Source organism: Schistocerca piceifrons, chromosome 9, assembly GCF_021461385.2.
Source record: "Schistocerca piceifrons isolate TAMUIC-IGC-003096 chromosome 9, iqSchPice1.1, whole genome shotgun sequence".
Classification (NCBI taxonomy): Eukaryota; Metazoa; Arthropoda; class Insecta; order Orthoptera; family Acrididae; genus Schistocerca; species Schistocerca piceifrons.
Genome location: NC_060146.1, coordinates 46,469,102 through 46,477,649, shown reverse-complemented (window position 1 = coordinate 46,477,649; position 8,548 = coordinate 46,469,102). Strand labels below are relative to the sequence as shown.

Genomic DNA, 8,548 nt, shown 5'->3' with positions numbered 1-8,548 from the left:
TGAAAAGACAGAGAGCACAGATCGTGCACTACATCAGCTGAATGTTGTTGGCTACAGTGGCGCGGCCCACTCTGTGTTGTGACTCTTCTGGAAACAACAGGCGATTAGGGTGTATAAACTCACATACACAGCTCTCAATGCATTAGTAGTGTCCATATGATCAGCTGTCCAAAAAAGATGAACACTTTGCAATTAGTCGTGGGTTACCACGAAATAAGACAAATAAAGAAGCCATAACTTTTGTAACTGAGTTATGTTTTAGAACATTTCTCGTAGCTGCGCAGGATTAGCCGCGCGGTGTAAGGCGCTGCAGTCATGGACTGTGCGGCTGGTCCCGGCGGAGGTTCGACTCCTCCCTCGGACATGGGTGTGTGTGTTTGTCCTTAGGATACTTTAGGTTAAGTGGTGTGTAAGCTTAGGGACTGATGAGCTTTGCAGTTAGGTCCCATAAGATTTCACACACATTTGAACATTTTGAACACATTTCTCGTAGAGAAACAGCAGTCTGACCAAATGTGTTACAAAAACGGATTACAAACAGTCTCGACCGTAATAAAACATTGAAATAAATGTTTTATTGCCGTCGAGACCGTTTCTAATCAAAGCACATTTTAGGTAAACCTGGTAATTACTCCTAAGTCGGCGCCAGCAAAAATGTTGTTGAGTGAGGAACTGCACCTCGGCTAATTTGAAACATCATTCACAATTAGAAGGAGCAACACGTTTATTTCGCATCAGAATACAAAACGTCTGACAATATCCATTTCTGATTTTAACAAGGTTAAATATTTTCTTTTTACTTTACTTTCTGCGACTGAAAATACGCATTACAGTATTGAGTAACCTTGTCAGGCGATTCACTATCCATCAAATGAAACTTCAGTGCAACTACCTTCTTCGTATTATAGCAAAATACTTTCCAATAAAACGAACTCTGCTCCAATTAGCAACCAGAAAGGGATCCGCATAACCGGTGCTTGTGCGATCAGTCCAATGAGACAACCTAACATTAAAAGCCAAAGTACACTCATTACAATTTGTAGTTGGTTCTTCGTCGAACCTAGTAGTGTACACGTTTTCTCACGCTTGCACGTCTGCACATAAAAAAACGCACTCCGTCATCAGGCCACAAGTGGCCCATCGGGACCATCCGACCGCCGTGTCATCCTCAGGTGAGAATGCGGATAGGAGGGGCGTGTGGTCAGCACACCGCTCTCCCGGTCGTTATGATGGTTTTCTTTGACCGGAGCCGCTACTGTTCGGTCGAGTAGCTCCTCAGTTGGCATCACGAGGCTGATTGCACCCCGAAAAATGGCAACAGCACATGGCGGCCCGGATGGTCACCCATCCAAGTGCCGGCCACGCCCGACAGCGCTTAACTTCGGTGATCTGACGGGAACCGGCGTAGCCACTGCGCGAAGGCCGCTGCCTCTGCACATCAAGTACACCTAAAATTAAACAAGACGTACATTCAATTATACAACTAATGTCCTCCAACAAATGTACGTTGTTTATGCATAAAGGTTCAAAATGGCTCTGAGCACTATGGGACTCAACTGCTGTGGTCATTAGTCCCCTAGAACTTAGAACTACTTAAACTTAACTAACCTAAGGACATCACACACACCCATGCCCGAGGCAGGATTCGAACTTGCGACCGTAACAGCAGCGCGGCTCCGGAGTGGAGCGCCTAGAACCGTACGGCCACCGCGGCCGGCTATGCATAAAGGCTTTCGTTGTGCACGTAGATATGATTTTAGGCAGATGAGGTAAAGACTTCTATGGTCCAATTATTTGAACCTCAATAAAGTTAAAACTTCAAAAGCCGTACCTCAGAAACACAAGCGAATGAGAAAAGTTGGCTCCGTTCAGAAACTAACAAGGAAAAGGAATGAACTCTTTGCAAGTGTGAATTTGATTGGTGTATTCAGCGATTTGATACGGAAGAGAGAGCCTGCGAGGTACTTTCATTTACGGTAGGGCTCAAATTTTAGCAGCTTGAAATTGCATGAGCAACCTTTTAACTGTCCAAGTGAACAACAGATGGCCTCAAATTTATAAGAACTCGAAATTACATAAAACAATAACAGTGCCGCAGTAAAATAAATAATCAAAACACCAATCCATGAGGGAACGCAGTATTTAAAATAACAAGACTTTTAAAATTAAAAAAACCACTTTACTGTTCCTTTACTCGAGACAAAATGTAGCCAGAATATACTGATTTGCAGAATGCGCCTTGCCCAAACTGTCTGACATGATGGAGGGCCCTTCTAATAAATTTGCCGTCTGTGCCCAAACATCAGTGTGCTTCACTAAACCGGCCGGTAGCACTGAACGCCAGCCGTAATTGCAAAACAAAATCCAGGGCTGACAGTGATCAAAACCCAGCTACAATATAACCTTGAACAAGCTTGTAAATAGCGAATATGTCGCCAGGCACATCCGTAGTACAGACAGAACACTATTAGTTAACATTCCCGGCGGGGTCAGGGATTTTATCTGCCTCGTGATGACTGGGTGTTGTGTGATGTCCTTAGGTTAGTTAGGTTTAAGTAGTTCTACGTTCTAGGGGACTGATGACCTCAGAAGTCCCATAGTGCTCAGAGCCATTTGAGCTATTAGTTAACATTTAATAATTATTCAGTATCAGAGTTAATAGGAAATGGAGGGTAGAATAGATAGGTTTCTAGAAAGCCAAGTAAAGCAGGCTACAAATATTGCAAATAAAGCATCTTTAAAATTCCCTCCCTAACTTTAATAATTACTGTGACAATAGTTCATTATCAACATTTAAGGCCGAATTAACCGAAAATGTATCAATTACTGTTGGTTTAAGTACAAGATGCCCCTTGAATCAGCTACTAATGACATCAGCACATTATATGCATCACAATACATAACAGTCGTGCACTTTAAGATTTTGTTGCCTTACTGACACAAGAAAAAACTGAGAGCGATTTCATATTAACAGATAATTACGCACCGTATGAGAGCTTTCTGATAAAAATAATAGGTACTCAAAATAAACAGCTCTAATTATATTAGCGCTAAAACCTAACATTAGCCTTCGGAGGACCTCAAACATCGAAATTGAAATAAGCAGCATTTAAGTACCCAAAGGCACTCAGAGGCGTGCTACTTTTAACACCAAAATTGCGTACAATTTTCAACTTAAATTTTATTTGTGGCACAATCATAACAGCTCAGAAACACGTTCACCGTAACCAAATCCGCCAGAGTTGTAAAATGCTTTACTGAACGAAGGCTTCCGCGACGGACGTCGTTATACGCTACCACGGTTTCGATGTCTTAGCCCCATCATCAAGTTTATCTGAGATCTGAAGTAAAACAACAGTTTAACCTACTCCACTAACCAATTAAGAAAGTTTTAAAATATTAAGACTGACATTTAGAAACTGAAAAGCGGATAAAATTATTCAACAATAGTCTACCTAGTGATAGTAGGACCTCATGTCCATGCCCTAACGACTAATAGGAAAACATCTACCGTAGGGGGACGTCAAATAACATCCCAAAGTATGACTGCGAAAAACTCGAGCTTTCCGTCGCTGACTGAGAAAATTCCTCTTGTCCCAAAATTGCCACTGGGAATACGTAGGCTACTGTCTACCAGTTGGTTATAATTAAACTTTCCCTATTAAACACGTTATAGCACGGAAACTAATTACCGTACGAGTACCAAACTTGGTAGAATTAATGTCAAGGACATGGGGAAGAAAAATAAAGCAGTGTTACGTCATCTCTTTGTTCCATGAGCGCCAACCAATCCAAAAAGGAATGGGCCAATGATGAACATAGCCGTGACACGTTCACCACACAGAGGAATTTCATTCACAGTGATTGGAATTCATGATCCCCACACTCGACATTTCTGAGTGTCCACCTCACCCGTCAGAGGAAAATGAGCTTAGTCTGTCCGTAGCATGGTCCAGGGCCAGTCCTCGTGAACTTCAATGTTGCTGTTGTTGTTGTGGACTTCAGTCCTGAGACTGGTTTGATGCAGCTCTCCATGCTACTCTATCCTGTGCAAGCTTCTTCATCTCCCAGTACTTACTGCAACCTACATCCTTCTGAATCTGCTTAGTGTATTCATCTCTTGGTCTCCCTTTACGATTTTTACCCTCCACGCTGCCCTCCAATGCTAAATTTGTGATCCCCTGTTGCCCCAGAACATGTCCTACCAACCGATCCCTTCTTCTAGTCAAGTTGTGCCACAAACTCCTCCCCAGTTCTATTCAGTACCTCCTCATTAGTTATGTGATCTACCCATCTAATCTTCAGCATTCTTTTGTAGCACGACATTTCGAAAGCTTCTATTCTCTTCTTGTCTAAACTATTTATCGTCCATGTTTCACTTCCATACGTGGCTACACTCCATATAAATACTTTCAGAAACGACTTCCTGACACTTAAATCTATACTCGATGTTAACAAATTTCTCTTCTTCAGAAATACTTTCCTTGCCATTGTCAGTCTACATTTTATATCCTCTCTACTTCGACCATCATCAGTTATTTTGCTCCCCAAATAGCAAAACTCCTTTAAGCGTCTCATTTACTAATCTAACTCCCTCAGCATCACCCGATTTAATTCGCCTACATTCCATTATCCTCGTTTTGCTTTTGTTGATGTTCATCTTATATCCTGTCCATTCTGTTCAACTGCTATTCCAAGTACTCTGCTGTCTCTGACAGTTACAATGTCATCGGTGAATCTCAAAGTTTTTATTTCTTCTCCATGGATTTTAATACCTACTCCGAATTTTTCTTTTGTTTCCTTTATAGCTTGCTCAGGGTACTTCAGTACTTACGAGAAAGTGGAGAGCGAAGTCAACACGTCGTTGTGCGTCCCGTGGTGCAAGCCGCCGTACGACATGCAATTTGTACGGATACCGTTTGAGGATGGCTCCAAGCACCTTCCGTACAGTGAACCACGGGATGTTCAACTGTCGTGACACCACGCGCACTGCCTGACTATCGGGAATTGCGCAGCGTTGCCTGCCATAACAACAACGATTTCATCAACCACCTGTGGTGCAACCTGTCGTCGGCCTCTTTCCAGAGTGACGCCCAGTTTACAGTTGATCTGAACTTCATCATGCTCTGCACAGCAGGTGGAAAAACAGGACCCTTCCGTAATCCTTTCAGATGGCGATATTGTCGAAGTACAGCATTAATGTTGTTTTGATAACAGAGCTTCACGAATAATGCCCTGCTACTTTTGCCCAAACTGTTGTTGACACGTCAACAGATGCACCGCGACTAGTCAGGTGTGTGAGACTATGAACCACGATGACTGATCACGGCACCTGGTGGCCACAGTTGGAGTTGGACGGTGGCGCTGTGACGCATGGAAATCATGCACCCCATACTGTGGAAATTAATGCTACCAAGTTTGGTACTGGTACGGTAATTAGTCTACGTGGTATAACCTATTAAATAGGGAAAGTTTAATTGTAATCACCCAAAATAACAGTAAAGCAACCACAGAACGTAAAGTGGAAGCCAAGTGCTGAACCATAGTTAAACCTGTTCTGTAGAAAGCTGGCTTGCGCTTTCTGCAGCACAGGGTCGTTATTTATACTACTGGCCATTAAAATTTCTACACCAAGAAGAAATGCAGATGATAAACGGGTGTATTATACCAGAACTGACATGTGATTACATTTTCACGCAATTTGGGTGCATACATCCTCAGAAATCAGTACCCAGAACAGCCACCTCTGGCCGTAATAACGGCCTTGATACGCCCTGGCATTGGGTTAAACAGAACTTGGATGGGGTGTACGTGTACAGTTGCCCATGCAGCTTCAACACGATACCACAGTTCATCAAGAGTAGTGACTGGCGTATTGTGACGAGCCAGTTGCTCGGCCACCACAGACCAGATGTTTTCAATTGGTGAGAGATATGGAGAATATGCTGGCCAGGGCAGCAGTCGAACATTTTCTGTATCCAGAAACGCCCGTACAGGACCTGCAGCATGCGGTCGTGCATTGTCCTGCTGAAGTGTAGGGTTTCGCAACGACCGACTGAAGGGTAGAGCTACGGTTCCTAACATATCTGAAATGTAACGTCCACTGTTCAAAGTGCCGTCAATGCGAACAAGAGGTGACCGAGACGTGTAACCGATGGCACCCCATACCATCACGCCGGGTGATACGCCAGTATGGCGATGACGAATACACGTTTCCAGTGTGCGTCCACCGCGATGTAGCCAAACCGGATGCGACCATCATGACGCTGTAAACAGAACCTGGATTCCCCCGAAAAAATGACGTTTTGCCATTCGTGCACCCAGTTGCGTCTTTGAGTACACCATCCCAGGTGCTCCTGTCTGTGATGCAGCGTCAAGGGTAACCGCAGCCATGGCCTCCGAGCTGATAGTCCATGCTGCTGCAAACGTCGTCGAACTGTTCGTGCAGATGGTTGGTGTCTTGCAAACGCCCCCATCTATTGACTCTGGTATTGGGTCGTGGCTGCACGATCCGTTACAGCCATGCGGATAAGATTCCTGTCATCTCGATTGCTGGTGATACGAGGCCGTTGGGATCCAGCACGGCGTTCCGTATTACCCTCCTGAACCAACCGATTCCGTATTATGCTAACTGGATCTTGACAAACGCTAGCAGCAATGTCGCGATACGATAAAACGCAATCGCGATAGGCTACAACTCGACCTCTATCAAAGTCGGAAACGTGATGGTACGCATTTCTCCCCCTTACACGAGGCATCACAACAACGTTTCACCGGGCAACGCCGGTCAACTGTTGTTTGTGTATGAGAAATCGTTTGGAAACTTTCCTCATGTCGGCACGTTGTAGGTGTCGCCACCACCTTGTGTGAATGCTCTGAAAAGCTAATCATTTGCATATCACAGCACATCTTCCTGTCGGTTAAATTTCGCGTCTGTAGCACGTCATCTTCGTGGTGTAGCAATTTTAATGGTCAGTAGTGTAGTTTAACTATGATTCAGCTCATGACTTCCACCTAACATTCTCTAGTTCTTTTATTGTTATAGACCGTATCCCTTCCGAATGGCAATTTGGAGCAAGAGGAGTTTTCCCCGGCCGCGATTGACAGCTGGAGTTGTCTGCAGCCACCATTTGGGATGGTATTTGACAGTCCACTTACTGTAGATGTTTGCCAATTAGTTGTTAGACCATGGAACGACCTCCTACTACTGCTAGGTAGGCTATTTTCAATCATATTATTGTTCTTCAGTTTCTAAATGTCAGTCTTAAATTTTCTTAAATTTTTTCATTGCTTAATGGAGTGGGTTACAATTGATGTTTTACTTCAGATTTCTGATACACCTGATGATAGGGCTAAGACACCAAAACAGTGGCCGAGAGGTTCTAGGCGCTACAGTCTGGAACCGTGCGACCGCTACAGTCGCAGGTTCGAATCCTGCCTCGGGCATGGATGTGTGTGATGTCCTTAGGTTAGTTAGGTTTATGACCTCAGGGGACTTATGACCTCAGAAGTTAAGTCCCATAGTGCTCAGACCCATTTGAACCATTTTTGGACCAAAACAGTGGTAGTGTATAACGACCTGTGTTGTACAAGGCTTCGGTCAATAAAGTATTTTACGGTTGTGGCGGATTTCATTACCAAGAATACTGGTGGTTACATACAAACACATTCGTCAGAGGCCGCAATCGGACCATGGCCCAGCAAGCAATGACTCTTAACGGCGCTAGAAGGAAAACAACTAAAAGACACTGGTTTGAATATTAGGCAAAAAAAGGAAAACAGAGTTTACTCTCGGTATCATTGAAAGACTTGGTTTCTTGTCAAGAGAAAGTTGACGCCAGCTAAATGGGCGCCTTAAATGACGCAAGGAAATCAGCTGCAATTTTCCCCTTTTCTTCTCCTTTTTAAAAGAAAGGGGTAACCTGCAATACACGAACATCCAACAGCTCAAAGACATTTTCTAAATCACCCAATGAACAGCGGCACAAGCATGGGCGGAAACACTTGCAAAGGATGGAGTGAGAGAATATCTACAAATAATCCGCCAATTTCCCAGTATGAAACACTTAGCGAAAAAGTAAATCATTGACCAAAGTGACTTGGGAAACAAATCAGCTTCCACAACATGGCAACGCTCAAGAGGGCTCTAGGGCAGTATCATCAATATGCCGGGCACACCACAGTATGGCTAAGTAAATGCCAAGTCCAACCGGCTGGCCATACAGAGGAGCACTCCGTGTCTGTACTCACTTCAGGTCCACTTCAGCACTCGTCGTTCCCACCTACTGCCGCCACCGCGCACCAACTAGGCGGAAAACAGGGAGCGCGTCTCCTATGAGGAGTATTTAAACAGGTAGAGAAAGATTTCTCTGGCGACAAATTAATTAAACCCAAAAACACCATTCCATTTTCTTATGACCAAGAGACAACACATTAACACAACCCAATTTCAATTACAGTAGATTTTCAAAAATGCCTCCATTGACACGTAAACAAAGGTTACACCGTCGGATCATGTTCTGTCTTGACACGGGCAAAAACCCCAGGA

The 8,548-nt window shown here is 44.0% G+C and overlaps 1 pseudogene; it reads right to left on the bottom strand.

Annotated features, from left to right (window-relative positions):
- Positions 1-1,312: 1,312 nt before the first annotated feature.
- On the bottom strand, positions 1,313-1,430 carry LOC124717475 (annotated as a pseudogene).
- Between the last annotated feature and the right edge of the window lie 7,118 nt (positions 1,431-8,548).